Source organism: Hemiscyllium ocellatum, chromosome 22 (assembly GCF_020745735.1).
Source record: "Hemiscyllium ocellatum isolate sHemOce1 chromosome 22, sHemOce1.pat.X.cur, whole genome shotgun sequence".
Taxonomy (NCBI): Eukaryota; Metazoa; Chordata; class Chondrichthyes; order Orectolobiformes; family Hemiscylliidae; genus Hemiscyllium; species Hemiscyllium ocellatum.
This window is the reverse complement of record NC_083422.1, coordinates 53,422,894-53,442,795: the sequence shown is the minus strand read 5'-3', so window position 1 is coordinate 53,442,795 and position 19,902 is coordinate 53,422,894. Positions and strand designations below refer to the sequence as shown.

General features: G+C 45.4%; 1 protein-coding gene across 1 annotated transcript in view; it reads left to right on the top strand.

Moving 5' to 3' along the window:
- Window positions 1-19,902, top strand: part of loxl4 (lysyl oxidase-like 4) — a 135,805-nt gene that overhangs the window by 39,389 nt on the left and 76,514 nt on the right. The window lies entirely within an intron of this gene.

The following is a 19,902-nucleotide window of genomic DNA, read 5'->3' as shown; positions in this document are numbered from 1 at the left end:
AGCACAGCACAGTTCTGAAAGGAGCCTGAGGCATTAATTCTGTTTCTCTGTCCACAGACCTGCTGAATTTCTCCAGCACTTTCTGCTTTTCTTTCAGATTTCTAGCGTCTGCAGTTCTTTGTTTAAATAAAATCACTATCTCTCCTAATCTTTTTATCTTTCTCTCTCTCTCTTTCTTTTGCTTTTTCTTTTACTCCCCTCTTCTTAGTACTCTTTCTCTTGCTATGTTTTCTCTTGCTCATCTCTCTCGCTCTCTCTCGCTCGCTCCCTCTCTCTCTCTGGAAGCTGGTTTCTTCGACCTCCGCCAGTTCATTGTGTGTGGGAGGTGATTCTCTCCTGCGCAGTACCACTCAAACAGTGTTAGCACTACGGGTCCAGTCACCTTTCGGGCATGAGCCCTTCTTCAGGAATTCTTCAGCTCTGATCTCCAGCATCTGCAGTCCTCAATTTCTTCTAGAACTTTTTTATGAGACCTTGAGATCTTGTTCAGATATTCTGAAATTTTGGTTAATTGATGTTCGGATAGCCAAAGTTGTTCTGTACTTACCCAGCAACCTGCTGGTCCACGCGAAAGTGGGTACTGTAGATGCTGGAGTTGAGAATCAAGATTAGAGTGGTGCTGGAAAAGCACAGCAGGTCAGCCAGCAAAAGCCCTTCATCACCCTGCTGGTCTAGCCTACACTGGACTGCAGCGACACTGCTGAATTGGAATTGACCTCTGAAACACAGGCTCACAAGCCTTTCAGCACAAGGGCAGTTCAGAACAGATGCCAATTGTTGGTCTTCGCATTGAAGAATGCTAGAAGTAAATGAAAAAAGGCACTTTCCTGCCTCTCACAGAAGAAGCAAACATTATGAAACATGGAGGAAGCAACTTAAAGGTGAATGTTGAGATGTTCGTTGCTAAGGGGTTGGAAGTGGCTGATCCCGTGCAGTTTAACAAACAGGATGGAGTCTTATTTTCCCTGGAATGCCTTCAACTGGTGTTTTTGTTTATTCCCGTGAGCTCAGTGTATTCTATTTTAAAGAGCTGTTTATTTTATGGGAGGAGATTCAAGTTAGATTATACTCAGGAACAAATTCTGAAATACGGCATTAGTTCAAGTGAAAGATGTAAGGAGAGAGGATATGGCCTGGCCCAGGGCCACAGAAGGGAATTTTGAGGAAGTAAAGTCACCCATAATCTCATAGGGCTGCTCTCTCATTGCAGAGAGATGACGGATGGTGAGGTTAACCTGAGGATCACCATGTCTCAGGTGAGGGGCGAGGCTGAGAAGGTGGGATATGAATGGTTATCTCAGCCAGGCAGGAGCTGAACCCACGCTGTTTTTATCAATTCAGCTCACAAACCAGCTGTCCAGCCAACTGAGCTAACCTAACTGCAAATGTGTTGCTGGTCAAAGCACAGCAGGCCAGGCAGCATCTCAGGAATAGAGAATTCGACGTTTCGAGCATAAGCCCTTCATAACCTAACCCCAACATTTAGGGTGGTAAACTAAGGGCAGATACACAACTGTTCCTTAGAAAGGAGAAGAGGGATTAGTGGGGAGCTTTCATACATATTTAGGAATAACGCACTCCCCATTTTCCAACTCGGCTGAAGTTCTGGAGCCATTGGGCCTTGAGTTTTGCGGAGTTTGTTTTCCAGATTGTTCTATTCAAATAACTAATTCTGAAGGGCGTGGCCTCCTCACTGCTGTTACTAGAGCAGCGAGGGTTGATTGACTGAACTTCAGCTATAGACTTATTAGCCCTACTCCAGCATCAGGAAAATGTTAGAATTTATTATAAAGTATGTGATAACTGGATACTCAGAAACATGTGTGACATTAGATAAATCTGCATTTATTAAAAGAAAGTTGTGTTTGACAAAACTGTTTGAGTTTGTTTGAGAATGTAAATAACAATATTAATATGGATGAACCAGTGGGTGTGGTGTATTCGGGTTATCAGAAGCCTGTTGATAAATTCCCATGCAGAAGGTCAGTAAACAAACCTTGGGTACTTATAATTGGTGGTTGGGGCAGTGAGAGGCAGTGTGGGGAGGTAATATACTGGCTTGGATGAAGAATTGGTGGTTAGGGCTGTGAGAGGCAGTGTGGGGAGGTAATATATTGGCTTGGATTGAGAATTGGTGGTTGGGGCAGTGAGAGGTAGTGTGGGGAGGTAATATACCGGCTTGGATTGAGAGTTGGGTAGTGGTGAGTAAACAAACAATTGGAATAAATGGGTAGTTGCCATGTAGACGGGGTATGATCATGGGATACTGCAAGGATCAGTGATTAGGCCATAGCTATTCATAATTGGTATCAATGATTTGAAAATGGGGACCAAGTGTAACGTGCAAGTCTGCAGATGACACAAAACTTAGTGGAAATGTGAGCTTTGAAGAGGATGCAAAGAGGCATCAAGGGGATTTAGGCAAGTTGATTGAGTGGGCAAGATCGTATTTAATAGGAAAAAATTGAGGTTATTCATTTTGGTTGGAATAACAAAAATGTTGAATATTCAGTAAGCGATGAAACAGCGAGTGATGGAAGGGACCTAGGTGTTGTTGTTTATAAGGTACGGAAAGCTGCCTTGTATTTGTAGCAAACAATTAGGAAGGTTACTGCTATGTAACCCTTGATTGTGAGAGGAGATGAGTACAGGAGAAAAGGTAGCTTCTATAGTTGTAAAGAGCCTGTTGAGAGCACAACTGGAGCATTGTGTCCAGTTTTGGTCTCTTTCCCCAAAGAAGGACAGACTTGCCATGAGAGAGTGTCAAGAAGATTCACCAGGCAGCTTCCCTGGATGGCAGGATTGCCTTTTGGGACAGATTGAAGAGAAGCCCCTCAGAATAAGAGGTGAAGCATTTAGCTCTGAGATGAAGAGGGTTTTGTTTTCAGTCATAGATAAGTGATTGTTTGGAACCTGTGGAAATTCAGTCAGTGAGTGTACTCAAGACAGAGCTTTCTAGACAACAAAGATATCGAAGAGATGTGGGGATGGTGCAGGAAAATGACCTTGAGGTAGACTATCAGCCATGATCTAGTAGAATAGCTGAGCAAGCTGGAAGGGCCAAATAGCCTTCGGATCCTATTTCTTATAGTCCAAACTTTTGTATTCCTGCTTTGACCATCCTCTAGAATGTGTGTTAAATTCACTGGAAATCTCAAAGTTGACGACTCAGCAGAATGGCTTGCTGTTTCTTTAATGACATACCAGGGAGTTGAGAAATATCAGCTTCCGATCCCCACAGGTGAGCAATGACCACAAGTGAAAACAGTATATTTTAAGAGTTCCTTCACCATATTTGAGTTCCCTCCCTTATTTACCCTCCTTACATTTAGGATGTAAACAGTTTTGATATTTGGAATCTTTTGCCAATTGCCAAGTTGACTGTGGTATTTCTTTCTCACACTTTTATAGCTGCTTGCTTTTCCTACCATCTGAGGCTTGGCAAATAACTCGAACATTTTGTAATGATCACAACTCAGGAAAAAATATCTTATTTCTGGGCAAAGTTATATTTACTAATGTTCTGACTTTAGCTGGCGATAGGTTCTGGGTGGCTGGGAGCCAGGGTGGGGGGTGGATGGGAGTGTCAAACAGACTTGAACAGCATGAGGTCTGGGATAGTTGAATCCTCAACCAACATTGAATTGAATTGAATTTATTGTCACGTGTATTGTCAAGGCACAGTGAAAAGCTTTGTCTTGTGAGCAATACAGGCAGATCCCAGTAAATTTTAGGGAAACAGCAGCAAAAACAAAAACACAGGTACAGGTGAATGTTAACAAGCAGTTTGTGAGTCCATTCAGTATTCTAACAACAGTAGGGTAGAAACTGTTTCGAAACCAGCTGGTGCTTGTGTTCAGGCTTCTGTACCTTCCCCCCCGATGGTAGAGGTTGTAGAAAAACATTGCCAGGGGATGGATCTTTAAGAATGCTGGCAGCCTTTCCTTGACAGTGGGCCTGGTAGATGGATTCTGTAGATGGGAGGTTGGACTTTGTGATTGTCCAGGCCGAGTTCACCACTCTCTGTAACCGTCTCCGATCTTGAATGGTACAGTTGCCTCAGGACGCTAGACCAACGGGGAGGTTAGTTAGTCAGGGTTCCTGTTCCTGATCTCTGTTCCAGTAGCGTTTTGTTGGAAGGTCAAAATATATAGATGGAGCATCCTGTTGAAATATTGAATGACCTTTTGTGGAAGACAATGAAGATTTTAGGGCAGTACTCACAATGTGTTTGACCTTTATAGAGAGCCTGTTGGAAACAGTGTGAAAACAGACCACTTAAACTCATGCTGTGCCTCCAAAGAGCATCCCATCCAGATCCAGCCCCTGCCCTATAACCCTGCGTTTCCCACGGCTAACCCATCTCACCTGCATATCCCTGGACGCTATGAGCAATTTAGCCTGCCAATCCAGCCTAACCTGCACATCTTTAGATTCTGGGAGGAAACCAACAAAATATGGGGAGAACATGCAAACTCTGCACCAGGCAATCACCCAAAGCAGAGATTGAATGCGGGTTCCTGGTGCTGTGAGGCAGCAGTGCTAACCACTGTGCACCTAAGAGCTGTGAAATAGAACAATACAGTGCAGAACAGGTCCTTCGGCCTTCGATGTTGCGCTAACCTGTGAACTAATCTAAGCTCATCTCCCTACACTATCCCATCATCATCATCATCCATGTGCTTTTATTAGATTCCCTACAGTACGGAAACAGGTCCTTCGGTCCACCAAGTCCACACTGACCCTCCAAAGAGTAGCCTACCCAAACTCATTCACCTACTCCCTATTAACACACCTATCACTAGGGGCACCTTAGCATGGCCAATCCACCTGGCCCGCACATCTTTGACTGTGGGAGGCAAGGTGAGCACCTGGAGGAAACCCACACAGGCAGAATGTGCAAACTCCACACAGACAGTCACCCGAGATGGGAATCGAACCCAGGTCCCTGGCGCTGCAAGGCAGCAATGCTAACCACTGAGCCACTGTGCTTATCCAAGGATTATTTAAATCTCCCTAATGTGGCTGAGTTAACTACATTGGCAGGTAGGGCATTCCACACCCTTTCCACTCTCTGAGTAATGAACCTGCCTCTGACATTAGTCTTAAATCTATCACCCCTCAATTTGTAGTTATGCCCCCTCGTGCACGCTGACGTCATCATCCTAGGAAAAAGACTTTCACTGTCTACCCTAACTAATCCTCTGATCATCTTGTATGTCTCTATCAAATCCCCTCTTAGCCTTCTTCTTTCAAATGAGAACAGACCCAAGTCTCTCAGCCTTTCCTCATAAGACCTTCCCTCCAGACCAGGCAACATCCTGGTAAATCTCCTCTGCACCTTTTCCAATGTTTCCACATCCTTCCTGTAATGGGGCGACCAGAACTGCACACAGTATTCCAAGTGTGGCCGCACCAGCGTTTTGTATAGTTACAGCATGATATTGTGGCTCTGGAACTCTATCCCTCTACCAATGAAACCTAACACACCATATGCCTTCTTAACAGCACTATCCACCTGGGTGGCAACTTTCAGGGATCTATGGACATGGACTCCAAGATCCCTCTGCACATCCACAATACCAAGAATCTTTCCATTGACCTAGTACTCTGCCTTCCTGTTATTCTTCCCACACACACATGCACACACAATACTCTCTCACACACATCCACACATTTGCTCTTGCACATACCCACACACACACTCTCATGCTCTCTCTCTCACACAGACACTGTCACGCACACACACACCCAAACAGAGTCTCTCTCTCTCACACACACCCACACACTGTCTCCCTCACACACACACTCTCTCATACACCCTCTTTCTCTCATACACACAGACACTCTCTCAAACACACCCACACACTTGCTCTTGCACATACCCACACACACAGACTCTCTCTCTCTCACACACACACTCTCACACACTGTCTCTCGCACACACCCACACATGCCGTCTCGCACACACACTCTCTCTCTTGCACACACACTTTTTTTCAGACACTCTCTCTGATACACACTCTCTCAGTCATACTCTCTCATTCACACACACTCTCTCACACAGTCACTCTAGCTCACACACAGACACTCTTTCCCTCACACTCTGTCTCTCAGTCTCTCTAATGGAGTTGTTTGGTAGGCTCCCCCATCCCCAGAGGCTCTTGGTCCAGTCCAGGGCTGACTGTGAAGTACTGACCTATTGGTATAGGCAAGTTGTGTGTATCCTTGTGTGTGGATAAAGGTGACAGTTTGCTGGCAGAGAGGATACTCTGGAGGTTGACAGTGGTTACAAAGCTGAGAAACCTGTATGATGGGTAAGAGAGAGAGAGGAAAGTGCGTTACTGGGATTTTGTAGATCTTGACATTTTGGTAGACTCATTCCCAATCCAAAACAACCAGGGGTGCAAGGTCCTAAACTTCATTTGGGAAGTACTGAAGCCTGGGAGACTTCAAGTAAGGAGGCAAAAGTGGGTACTGCAGATGCTGGAGATTAGAGTCAAGATTAGAGTGGTGCTGGAAAAGCACAGCAGATCAGGCAGCATCCGAGGAGCAGGAAAATTGACGTTTCGGGCAAAGCCCTTCACAAGGAATCCTGATGAAGAGATTTTGTCCGAAATGTCTATTTTCCTGCTCCTTGGATGCTGCCTGACCTACTGTGCTTTTCCAGCACTACTCTAATCTAGACTTCAAGTAATTGTTAGTTACGTGCCTCATTGGTACCTGGAGGGAAATAGATTGATTTCACTTTATTCATCCTTATGATGGAAGGCTTAGGAAGCAAATTTGAACAGGATTATCCAATATCTATCAGAGTTTTAGGAGAATGAGAGGGCGATCTTATTAAAACATAAAAAATTCTAAGTGATAGAGTGGATCCCAGGTGTAAGTTACTTTATGTGGGGGAGATTAAACTAGGAGAGTAGGGATAAAGAATAAAAAGTCTACCTTTTCAAGACAGATGTGAGGAGACTTTTTTTGTCTCAACAGTGTCATTAAAGTGTGGAATTCCCTTCCTGAGATGTTAATGGAGACTGAGTTTGTAGATTGAATCAAGGCTGAGTGAGATGGGTTTTTGATAGAGTCAACGGGAATGGGGTGCAGAGAAGGAAGCTGAGACTGTGGCCAGATCAACGCTGCTTTGTGAACAGCACAGCAGACTCAAAAGGACCAAATGGCCTACTTCTGTTCCTGTGTCTGATATTCCTAGTTTTGGTCTGAATTACACTAACTTTAAAGGCTCATCTAGTAAGGAACACTGTTCTTATGAGTTCTGAAGAAAGGTTACAGCTAAAACATTGATTTCTCCGCCTCCCGACGCTGCCAGGCTTGCTGTGTTCTTCCAGCCTCCTGCTTATCTACCTCGGAATGCACCATCTGCAGGTTTTTTTGTCTCTTACGAGTGTCTTGATAGAGAGAGTCAACCTCTGCAAATTCCGCTAGAAGATTCACTGACTCATTCTGGATCCCTATGGAGCGATGCCTTGAATTTAAAGTCCTCTTTCTAGTGTCCAAATCCTGCATTGTCCTCTCCCTGTCTCCCTAACCGTCTCTGACCGCACCACGCGCTGAGATATCCGTGTTCTTCCAGTTATGGTCTCTTGTCCATCCCTGGTATCTGTTTCTTCAGCCATTAGCTGACTGAACCTTAACCTCATAAATTTCCTCTCGAAATCTCTCCGCATCTCTCTCTCAACTCTATAGATGCTCTTCAGAGCCTGCCTATGCGACCAAGCGATTTGTCATCTGTGCTCAGGTCTCCCCCTTTATGTGGTTCAGTGCTTTCTGTTTTATTACACTCTGGTTAAGTGCCTTCCATCGCCCAGAAAGGTGCCACGTGAGCGCAAGTTGTTGTTGCGTATTGACTGGAAAATCACAAATCCTTCAGCAGATTGTTCTGATTTCTTTTAATGACATACCAAAGAGCTCAGAAACATCAGCTTCCAATCTCTGCAGGTGAGGAATGACCATAAATGAAAACAATATATTATAAGAGTTCTTTCATCGTTAATGGGTTCCCTCCCTTATTTACCCTCCTTACATTTAAGATGTAAACAGTTGTGATATTTCAAGCCCTTTGTGGGGTGCCAAGTTGGCTGTGGTTTACCTCTCTCTCTATTTTTATAGTTGTTTGTGTTTCCTGTCATTGGTTATTTGCTGGGACATTTTGTAAAGATTATTGCAATTTAGGAAAGACTTCTCATTACCAGGCACAGTTTATATTTATTAAAACCCCAATTTTAACCCCACCCCTTCTGTGCTGGGATTAAAATGCATGCAGTAACATATTCATCTCATCTCTGCTGTGCTGTCCTGAGCTATTTATCATGTTGGATCTGACTGGCTAGAGGCTGGCATTCAAAGACAAGGATCTGGAGCTGAATTTGAACTGCTGACCCTCTCTGGATTACTGGCTTTTGAAGGATGAGTCAGATGGACTTCAGTTCAAACTTATTTTGAACCATTTCCTCAGAGCAGCTTCCATGACAGAACTCCCTTGACCAAATGCACGCTTTGGAGATCGTGAGGATTGCAGATGCTGGAGAGTCAATAAAGTGTGGTGCTGGGAAAAAGGTACAGTAGGTCAGGCAGCACGTGAGGAGCTGGGGAGTCGATGTTTCAGGTTGGGATCCTTCGTCAGGACTGAGTCTGATGCTGCTTGACCTGCGATGCACTTCCCTGGCCACATTTTATCGACTCAATGCGCATGCTCTCCCCAGCGTGCTGGGTCAAAGAGCTTTCCTTAAGGACCCAGGTCACACCTCCTGTCCATCCCACTCTCCACCCGCTGACGTGAGTCATTGAGGTGAGAGTTGGAGCTGGTTAAGTGAGTCCAGACAGTGAGCATGATTCCAACCTCATTCCTGAGCCTGGTTAACCCTGACATATTCCTGACTCCACCTTTGCCCCTTGTTTCCCCACCCCTACCCCCTTGCCTCTTATCCCATATCCCCCTGACTATCCAGCCAGGCCCCTCAGTGCCTATCCAGCCAGGCCCCTCAGTGCCTATCCTGTCAGCTCCCTCAGTGTCTATCCTGTCAGGCCCCTCAGTGTCTATCCTGTGAGGCGCCTCAATGTCTATCCTGTCAGGCCCCTCAGTATCTATCCAGTCAGGCCCCTCAGTGCCTTTCCAGCCAGGCCCCTCAGTGCCTATCCAGTCAGGCCCCTCAGTATCTATCCAGTCAGGCCCCTCAGTGCCTTTCCAGTCAGGCCCCTCAGTATCTATCCAGTCAGGCCCCTCAGTGCCTATCCAGTCAGGCCCCTCAGTGCCTATCCAGTCAGGCCCCTCAGTGCCTATCCAGTCAGGCCCCTCAGTGCCTATCCAGTCAGGCCCCTCAGTGCCTATCCAGTCAGGCCCCTCAGTGCCTATCCAGTCAGGCCCCTCAGTGCATATCCAGTCAGGCCCCTCAGTGTCTATCCAGTCAGGCCCCTCAGTGTCTATCCAGTCAGGCCCCTCAGTGTCTATCCAGTCAGGCCCCTCAGTGTCTATCCTGTCAGGCCCCTCAGTGTCTATCCTGTCAGGCCCCTCAGTGTCTATCCTGTCAGGCCCCTCAGTGTCTATCCTGTCAGGCCCCTCAGTGTCTATCCTGTCAGGCCCCTCAGTGTCTATCCTGTCAGGCCCCTCAGTGTCTATCCTGTCAGGCACCTCAGTGTCCATTCTGTCTGCTCCCTCAGTGTCGATCCTGTCAGGTCCCTCATTGGCTATCCTGTCAGCTCCCACAGTGTCTATCCTGTCAGGCCCCTCAGTGCTTCTCCAACCAGGCCCCTCAGTGTCTATCCTGTCAGATCCCTCCGTGTCTATCCTGTCAAGCCCCTCAGTGTCTACCCTGTCAGTTCCCTCATGCATTATGCTGTCAGGCATCACAGTGTCTCTCTGTGAGATCCCTAAGTGGCTATCCTGTCAGGCCTCCCTGTGTTTATCCTGTCAGCTCCCTCAGTGTCTATCCTGTCAGCTATCTTAGTGTCTACCCTGTCAGTTCCCTCATGCACTATGCTGTCAGGCATCACAGTGTCTATCCTGTGAGACCCCTAAGTGGCTATCCTTTCAGGCCTCCCAGTGTCTATCCTATCAAAGTCCTCTGGAATCTTAAAACAGAGCTAAGAACTTCGGATGTTGGAGATATGAAACAAAAGCAGAACATGCTGCAGAAAGTTGGCCGTTTTGGCAGCATCTGTGGTGAGCAAGTGTTTTTCACACGGCAAGATCCACCACAAACTGTGGCTAGCTCAGAGCCGTCTGATGCTTAATATCTGCCGTGGGTCATAGGCGAAATGGGCCATGTGTACTTTCATCGTCTTGGTTCATCACTTTTGTTGGCAACCCATCGAGTGTGAAGCGAAGGACCTGTTCTCAGATTGTGTTTACTTCACAAACTAGCAGCTGAGACCATACTGTGCCAGGACATTCCGAAGGCAGCAACTGCTCTCTGTCCCTCTCTCTCTCTCTCTCAATGGCAGATAACTTCATAACATTGGCCAAATGACAAGAACAGCAAAGCATCTTGCCAGATTGCTAGCAGAGTGCTGATCCTTCCCTTCCCGTCTCCAGGATTACAAAAGGAATTGATTAAATTTATCCATGTCAAGTAGCTCTCTCTGCCAGAGGAACTGGGATTCTGGATTAATGGTGCTGCATGAGCATCTGATGTGATTCCTGATGAAGGGCTTTTGCCCTAAACGTCGATTTCGCTGCACTTTGGATGCTGCCTGAACTGCTGTGCTCTTCCAGCACCACTGATCCAGAATCTGGTTTCCAGCATCTGCAGTCATTGTTTTTACCGCAGAGAAACTGGGAGTTAGGGCGAGGAGATGGGCAGGATAAGAGGAGGCTTTGTGAGAACAGGGGCCAGATTTCTGAGGGGCTGCTGGGTGAGGTTTTAAAATTGAGAACCTGAAGGTTGTCTCTGATGTCACGAGACAGTTTGAGATGTGCAAAGTTGGGGAGAGGGGTGTGGTGGCAGGCATGGCGCCTGGCGAATGGAGTGATGGGACTGTGCCCACTTCGGCCAAAAGCCTAGCGCAGGGTGTCTGCAAATCACATGACTTAACACAGGACTGTAATATTTAACTTTTAACGCAATTTCTTCATTTTCTACTTCATACAAAGAGGACTGTGGTGGTGAGAGTTTTAATTTTATTTTTCTATTTTTGTAATTAAAACTTTGTACCTAACATGGTGCTAGAATGGTGACATTGTCCACTCCTTCCTGTCCTCCTGTATTTCTGGTCATCACACTACCATAAGGATGTGGATGCTTTGGAGAGGGTTCAGAAAAGGTTTGGCAGGATGTTGACTGGGATGGGGCAAGGTTAGACAGACTTAATTTGATTTCACTGGTTCCAGGAGGTTGAGGGGTGACCTGATAGAAGTTTCTAAGATTGTGAAAGGCGTGGATAGAGTGGAAAGTATGAGGCTTTTTCCCAGGGTGGAGGGGTCAGTTACTAGGGGACACAGGTTCAAGATGCAAGGGGGAAAGTTTAAAAGTGATGTGAGAGGCAGGTTTTTCACACAAAGGGTGGTGAGTGCTTGGAACATACAGCCAGAGGAAATGTTGGGAGCAGACGCAATAGCAACATTCAAGAAGCACCTGGACAAATACAGGAATAGGAAGGGAATAGAGGGACATGGATCCTGTAAGTAAAGGCAGTTTTAGTAAGAAAGGGCAAAATGTGGTGGTACAGGTTTGGATGGCTGAAGGGCCTGTTTCTGTGCTGTATTGTTCTTTATTCTTCTTATTGTTTGATACCACAAGGAAACCTAAATCTAAATCTGATCTCTCTCTATATTGATATTCAGAGCCAAGTAGCTAGATGCCACCCACTAGCTGAGCTGTACGCATGAGTGCAGGCATTTAATAATAGACAATAGGTGCAGGAGTAGGCCATTCATCCCTTCAAGCCAACACCACCATTCGTTATGATCGTGGCTGATCATCCACAATCAGTATCCTGTTCCTGCCTTATCCCCATAACCCTTGATTCCACTATCCTTAAGAGCTTTATCCATCTCTTTCTTGAAAGTATCCAGAGACTTGGCCTCCACAGCCTTCTGGGGCAGAGCATTCCATGCACCCACCACTCTTAGATTAGATTGCTTACAATGTGGAAACAGGCCCTTCGGCCCAACAAGTTCACACCGACCCGCTGAAACGCAACCCACCCAGACTCATTCCCCCACATTTACCTCTACATCTAACACGACAGGCAATTTAGCATGGCCAATTCACCTAACCTGCACATTTTTGGATTGTGGGAGGAAACCGGAGCACCTGGAGGAAACCCACACAGACACGGTGAGAATGTGCAAATTCCACACAGAGAGTTGCCTGAGGCGGGAATTGAACCCGGGTCTCTGGCGCTGTGAGGCAGCAGTGCTAACTGCTGTGCCACCGTGCCGCCCACTTTCTGGGTGAAGAAGTTTCTCCTCAGCTCTGTTCTAAGAGGCCTACCCCTTATTTTTAAACTGTATTCTCTGGTTCGGGATTCTCCCATCAGCGGAAACATGTTTCCTGCCTCCAGAGTGTCCAATCCTTTAAAAATCTTATTCATCTTATAATTGCAGCAATATTATGAAACACTCATAAATAAAACTATTGCACTCTTAAAAACTATAGTCACCTCTGCATCGCCTGAGATGCATCAAAAGATACAATAATCAGAGGAACACAATAAGTATTGGAATTATCGGGCATTATTACAATAAATGAGGATTCATTACTTTTGCTCATTGTGTTTATTAATTCTTGCTGTCAGTAGCTGAGATTGCAGTGATTGGAAACTAATAAGCATTAAGAAGAATAAATAGGATGGAATTTATGCTAGTAAACATAATGATGTTCAATTACACTGTAAGTTAACTGCATTAATATATTGAATTGTCTCATTTAGTTTGAAGCACTTTCCCTGCAATACATCTCTTGGCTCCTCAGAGCCTGTCCACCTTCATAAGGCACACATCAGGAAATTTCCCACTTGCCTGGATGGGTGCAGCTCCAACAACACTCAAGATGCTCCATACCATCCAGGACAAAGCAGCCCATTTGATTGACACCACATCCACATACATGCACTCCCTCCACCAACTCCCAGCAGCAGCCATGTGTACTACCTTCAAGATGCACTGCAATGAGAAGTGTAAGTGGGGTCCATAAATGGGAAGTTGGTTTCCATGATGGTCTGGGCTGTGCACACCACCTTCTGGAGTTACGGTCCTGAGGATTGCAGTTGCCATAACAGACCATTATGCACTTGGATAGAATGCTTTCCATGGTGCATCTGTAAAAGTCGGTGAGGGTCATTAAGAACATGCTAAATTTCCTGAGCCACTCAAGGAAGAGGAGGTGCTGTTGTGCCTTCTTCACTGTCGCATCTACATGGGAGGGTCTGGGACAGATTGGTGGTTATCATCTCTCCGAGGTTCTTGGTTTGGGGATTCTAAAACAAAGGATATATTCTGAGAATTATAGCCAGACCATTCAGGAGAGGTATTGGGAAACACCTTTACACACAGAGAGTGATGGAGGTTTGGAACTCTCTTCAGCAGATGCTGGATCTGTTAATGTTTAATCTAAGGTTGATTCATTTTTTTGTTGAGCAGGGGTATTAAGGGATATTAGCCAAAGGTATGAGCTAGGCCACAGATCAGCCATAAATGGGAGGACAGACTCAAGGGGCTGAATGGCCTACCCCTGTTACAGGTTCCTATGGCCAAGTGAAAGTCAACCCTTTACAGGCTGAAGTTGAGGTGGAACAGGAGAATACTTCACTTGACTCCAACAATGATTAGTTTTCACTTTGACCTGGCAAGGGTATACTCTGTCAGAAGCATTGAGGTGGTCAATGAGAATTGGAAACTGGCAGCCTTAGGATTTTATCCAGTGTTTTTAAGAGAGCCCTATCAGTCGGGGAAGTATATTGTCATGTTAAAGTGCAGCTGGTGCTAATTTAACACTGAGGCAGAATGGCTGGTGCTTCTTGTACTGGAGCCTGGCTTACATTACAGAGAAAACCTCAAACATCACTGAGGACATTACAGTTAAGATCTCTGTGCCGGTGGGAATTAATTTTTGCACAAAAGATGTGTTCATGATGCCAAAACGCCAGAGTCACTGGAGCGGAGTGATCGAGAGCAGATTCTCTGTGAAATACCTATTTGTTATGTTATATTATTTGTCCAGGTTCTGGGACAGACAGGTAGTGTACCTTCAAACAGTGCCCGGGATAGAAATCACATCCTCTGGTCCTGTTCCTATCCTGGGCCCCACTCCCGATAAAGCACAATGACTCCATCCTACCCCGATTCCTGATCTCATTCACCTCCCACCCCCTGCTCGGAGTTAGCCCAGTGTGTTTAATCAGACAGCCACGTTTATATCATGTACCGGTATACAGTCAGTGAGCACAGAAACCAGACTGTGAGTATGTCTGCGATATCATAACAAATAGCACTATTAATAAACTTCAAGATATCTGTCCCAACACAAACTCAGATTTTGTTATAGGAACTGACATATAGGACAACACTTAGATCAGGTATCATCTGTTTGACCAAGGAAACCATTTCATGTCTATAAATATCGCAGCCAGGTCCTTTGAGAGGAACTGGGCATGTTCTCAGTATTGAAGGCTGTATTAATGGCGACAGATTGAAGCTTCACATTCACGATTGAATGAAAACAAAAGACTCCATTTAGCCCATGTTATATCATTTTCTGAAGTCACTGTGTGTGTTGGCATGGTGCTGGGGAACACTGCTATTTTGGAGTGAGGCGCGTTTTTTCCACATTGAATTTGTTGCTGTTAGGAACAGGAGTCTTGAACACACTCTCCCTCAAGCCTGTCTACTCACCTTGACTCTGCGTCCTTTGAGAATCTCACCCCTCTCGGAAGGACAGTCTCTCTACAGCTGCATAGCGATCCGCTTATCTTTGGTGCCTTGTCCAAGTGCTCATTCTCCATGCAAGGATTGCACGAATGTTGGGGATGATTTCAGTTCAGGGAATATCGCGTGCGAACCCAGTGTTGTCTGTCTTTGTAGCTCAAAAGTTCAGAAACTAAATTGTTGGGAAGGGGTTGAATGTAACCTGTCCCAATTTTCCTAGTAGGTGGTTCAAGGCAACAGAGAGAGATATAGAGACCAGCAGAGTCATTAGGGACATTTAAGCAACTGCTGGGCATGCACATGGATAGCAGTGAGTTGAGGGTTGCGTAGATTAAGTTATTTTATTTTACATTAGGATTAATGCTCAGCACAACATTATGGGCCAAAGGGCCTGTTCTGTGCTGTACTTTTCTATGTTCTATCTTCTATGTAAGTCACCCCCCTGGTTCACAGGGAATGTCTGCATCCTTTAATGTGCACCGTGAAGACGCAAAGGTTAAGAAAAACGAGCAGGCTGATTGGTTAGAAGTCTCACTGAGAACTTTTAGGTTTCGTGACTGGCTCCAATAACGTAGCCCTACAGTCTGTTTGCATCAGCTTGTCAGAATGCCCAAATACCATCCTTTGAACTTGCCGACATGATCAAACCTCAAAGGTACAATGAGGAGAAAGTGAGGACTGCAGATGCTGGAGATCAGAGCTGAAAATGTGTTGCTGGAAAAGCGCAGCAGGTCATCCATGCTGCCTGACCTGCTGCGCTTTTTCAGCAACACATTTTCAGCTCAAAGGTACAATGGAATGGGAAAGGACCAGTTATATTGGAAAACAGCTGGAAAACGGACTGTCTCCTCTCTACCACCCCATGCACCTCCGGCTCCCAGTCTGGGAAGTGCTGGACAAGTTTCCCTTTCCTTTGTGGGTAACAATGGTTAGCAGCACAGTGTGAGGGCCGACTCCTGGTTTGCGGTGTTACAGGAGGTGTGCGGATCAGTATCAAGTATAGAGGGTGAGGGCGGAAGGTCCTGGCAGTGGTTAACACTTCCACCTCAGGGGGTACCTGATGCAGCAGGAGGAAATGGTACCCAATGAGATGCCAGGTGAGAGGTTGCACGAGAAAAATTACTCAGAGCCATGGATGTCACTTGGTAAAACTCTTTCGTTGAAAATAGGAAAATCTCAGATGTGGTTAGTTGATGTGGAAAACATTTAATAGACATTGACGTGAAGACACTTGCACTCCACGTATGGAGTCAGCTATTACGAGGGGGCATAGCTTTAAATTAAGGGGTGGTAGGTATAGGACAGATGTTAGGGGTAGATTCTTTACTCAGCGAGTCATGAGTTCATGGAATGCCCCGCCAGTAGCAGTGGTGGACTCTCCCTCTTTATGGGCATTTAAATGGGCATTAGATAGACATATGGAGGATAGTGGGCTAGTGTAGGTTAGGTGGGCTTGGATCGGCGCAACATGGAGGGCCGAAGGGCTGGACTGCGCTGTATTTTTCTATGTTCTATGTTCTATGTTCTAAATCCCATCGCTTTCTGTGTTTGCTGACTGATGTTGGATCAGCAACTCTGAATTTGCCAATTCTGAGAGATCCGTTGAGTCTGCTCCGCCATTCAGTAAGGTCTTGGCTTAACTGCTTGTGTTCCAAATTCCACATTCCTATCGACCCCGATAATCTTTAATTCTCTTGGCCAACAAGAATCTGTCCAGCTTAGCCGTAAAAATATTCGATGACCCAACCTCTACTGCCTTCTGAGGCAGAGCATTCCAAAGTTACACCAGCCCTCTGAGGGAAAAATAAAATTCTGCTCATCTCAGTGCTAAAGGGGGTCACTTTCAATTTTAAATCAGTGCCCCTCATTCTGGCCTGACTAAACTGTTCACCCCTTTCGTAACGTCCCGATTGGTCTAACTCTTCCAGCACATGAATTCTCCAGGAACTCTGCACTCCTACAAATGGGGACTCTTGTCTATTCTCGACTCCTATCTTTCAGCATTGGTGACTGTATCTTCAGCTCACTGGGCCCAGAGCTCTAGAATTCCTCATCTGAAGTTCTCTGCCCCTCTCTCCTCTCTCTTTTTCTCTCTACTCCTCCTCAGGAGGGGTAAAATCTTGCCTTGAAACCAATGCCCTTAAAGAAACCCAGTGGCTGTCCCACTTTCTCAATACAGCAGTTGTCAATGTGTCTGATTGTGTGCCTGTGACATCCCTTGTGATGTTTCGCTATGCTGAAGGAACTACATGAATGCAACTTTTTGTTGTTTTGTTGATCGATGGTAGAAGACAAAGGGTGGTGGTGAAGGGTTGTTTTTCAGATTGGAAGCCTGTGATTTGGATGTGAGCATTAGAGGTACAGTTAGTAAGTTTGCAGATGACACCAAAATTGGAGGTGTAGTGAACAGTGAAGAGGGTTACCTCAGAGTACAATGGGATCTTGGTCAGATGGGCTGAGAGGTGGCAGGTGGAGTTTAATTCAGATAAATGTGAGGTGCTGTGTTTTGGGAAAGCAAATCAGAGCAGGACTTATACACTTAATGGTAAGGTCCCTAGGGAGTGTTGCTGAGCAAAGAGACCTTGGAGTGCAGGTTCATAGCTCCTTGAAAGTGGAATCGCAGATAGATAGGATAGTGAAGAAGGCGTTTGGTATGCTTTCCTTTATTGGTCAGAGTATTGAGTACAGGGGTTGGGAGGTCATGTTGCGACTGTACAGGACATTGGTTAGGCCACTTTTGGAATATTGCGTACAATTCTGGTCTCCTTCCTATCAGAAGGATTTTGTGAAACTTGAAAGGGTTCAAAAAAGATTTACAATAATGTTGCTAGGGTTGGAGGATCTGAGCTACAGGGAGAGGCTGAACAGGCTGGGGCTGTTTTCCCTGGAGCATCGGAGGCTGAGGGGTGACCTTATAGAGCTTTATAAACTCGTGAGGGGCATGGATAGGGTGAATAGAAAAGGTCTTTTCCCTGGGACGGGGGAGTCCAGAACTAGAGGGCATAGGTTTAAGGTGAGAAGGATAAGATTTAAAAGGGTCCTTAGGGACAAACTTTTCCTGCAAAGGATGGTACGTGCATAGAATGAGCTGCCAGAGGAAGTGGTGGAGGCTGGTACAATTACAGCATTTAAAAGGCATCTGGTTGGGTATATGAATAGGAAGGATTTAGAGGGATCTGGGCCAAGTGCTGGCAAATGAGACTAGATTAGGTTGGCATATCTGGTTGGTGTGGACAAGTTGGACCGAAGGTCTGAGTCATAGACATCTCTATGACTCTCTGATTGTATCTAATTTGAAACTTGCCAGACTAACCCAGGGTCATGTCCCAGAGTTTAAAATATTCTCATTCCCTAACCACTCTTTTCTCTTCCACATATCTGGGAAAAAAAAACTAGCAATAAAGACCACTCTTCAATACGGTCACAAGATATTACATACAATTACAATTTTACTGGCAGCAGCTTCTAACTTCTTTGGAGTTAGAAACTATTATTAAATTATTGAAAGAAGTTATTAAAGTAATATAGATCTTCAAAGTGACAGCTCCTTGTTTATACCTGTAACAGAAAAGCAAAGGTCTTGGCTCCAGCATTACTCAGTCAGCAGTCAGTGATAGTTATGTGAAACAACAATGAATATGAATGGCCCTTTGATGTGATACAGTTCCTCTATAACCACTTGGGTGTTTTGTGAGAAGGATGTCCATCTGAATGTGTAGAGATTCTTTTGGTCAGTTTTTACTCCTTCCCACATGTTTAGTTCTCTTGTTGGGAATTACCCTCTAGGTACCGATTGCCTCTCAGTGTTCTCTGTTAAGTTTCCTTCCAAATCACTCACCTATCCTGCCTTGAAACATATCACCACTCCTTCAATGTCATTGGGACCATGGAATCAATCCTGGAACCTCATTACTGCCAGCTTTGTGGGTGTGTCTATACCACAGAGACTACAACACTTCAAAAAACACTGCAGCTCAGTGGTTGGCACTGCTGCCTCACAGTGCCAGGGAGCCAGGTTTGATTCCAGCCTTGGGCAAGTGTCTGTGTGGAGTTTGCACATTCTCTCCTTGTCTGTGTGGGTTTCCTCCGGGTGCTCCAGTTTCCCTCCCCAGTCAAAAGATGTACAGATTAGGTGGATTGGCCATGGGAAATTGCCCCATAGTGTTCAAAGATGTGCAGGTTGGGTGGATTGGCCATGCTAAATTGCTCCATAGTGCACAAAGATGTGCATGTTAGGTGGATTGGCCATGCTAAATTGCCTCATAGTGTCCAAAGATGTGCAGGTTTGGTGGATCCAAAATGTAGGGTTACAGGGATAGATTGGAGGGATGGGTCTGCGTAGGATGCACATTGGAGAGTTGATGTGGACTCAATGGGCCAAATGGCCTACTTCCACACTGTAAGGATTCTTTGATTAACATCCTCTCGAGTAATTAGGGATGGGTTATAAATTTCCCTTTGCCTGTGATGTCCATATTCCATGAAAGATTATAAGGAAGTCACAGGATATGGAGCCAAACAACATGTGTGTTCAAACAACATTTATAAACATTCACTTTCCAGTGCCATTGAACTTTTGTCCTTTAGATTAAGAGTTTAAGCGTTAGGATTACTAGCCAGTAACAGCCATACGCACTGTTACACTCCAACACAGTGGAAAACAAAATCTGCTCTTGCATTCCCATCCCTGTATGGTTGGTCCTTGACTGAGTTTGAATGAGAATTGACACAACATCTAAAGCAATTGTCATTCTAAGAAAAACATGGTAATTTATAATATTTATTTTATGATGAATTGTAATAAATATTTAAATTATAGTAAATGCTAAATTCACTACCATCTCACCACCACTGAGACAGCAGATACATGGGAACACCACTTCCCCTCCAAGTCCCACTCCAACACACTCACCATCTTGACTCGGAAATGTATTGCCGTTCCTTCACTATTACTGGGTCAAACTCCAGGAATTCCCTCCCTAACTGCATTGTAGAGATACCTAAACCACATGGACAGCAGC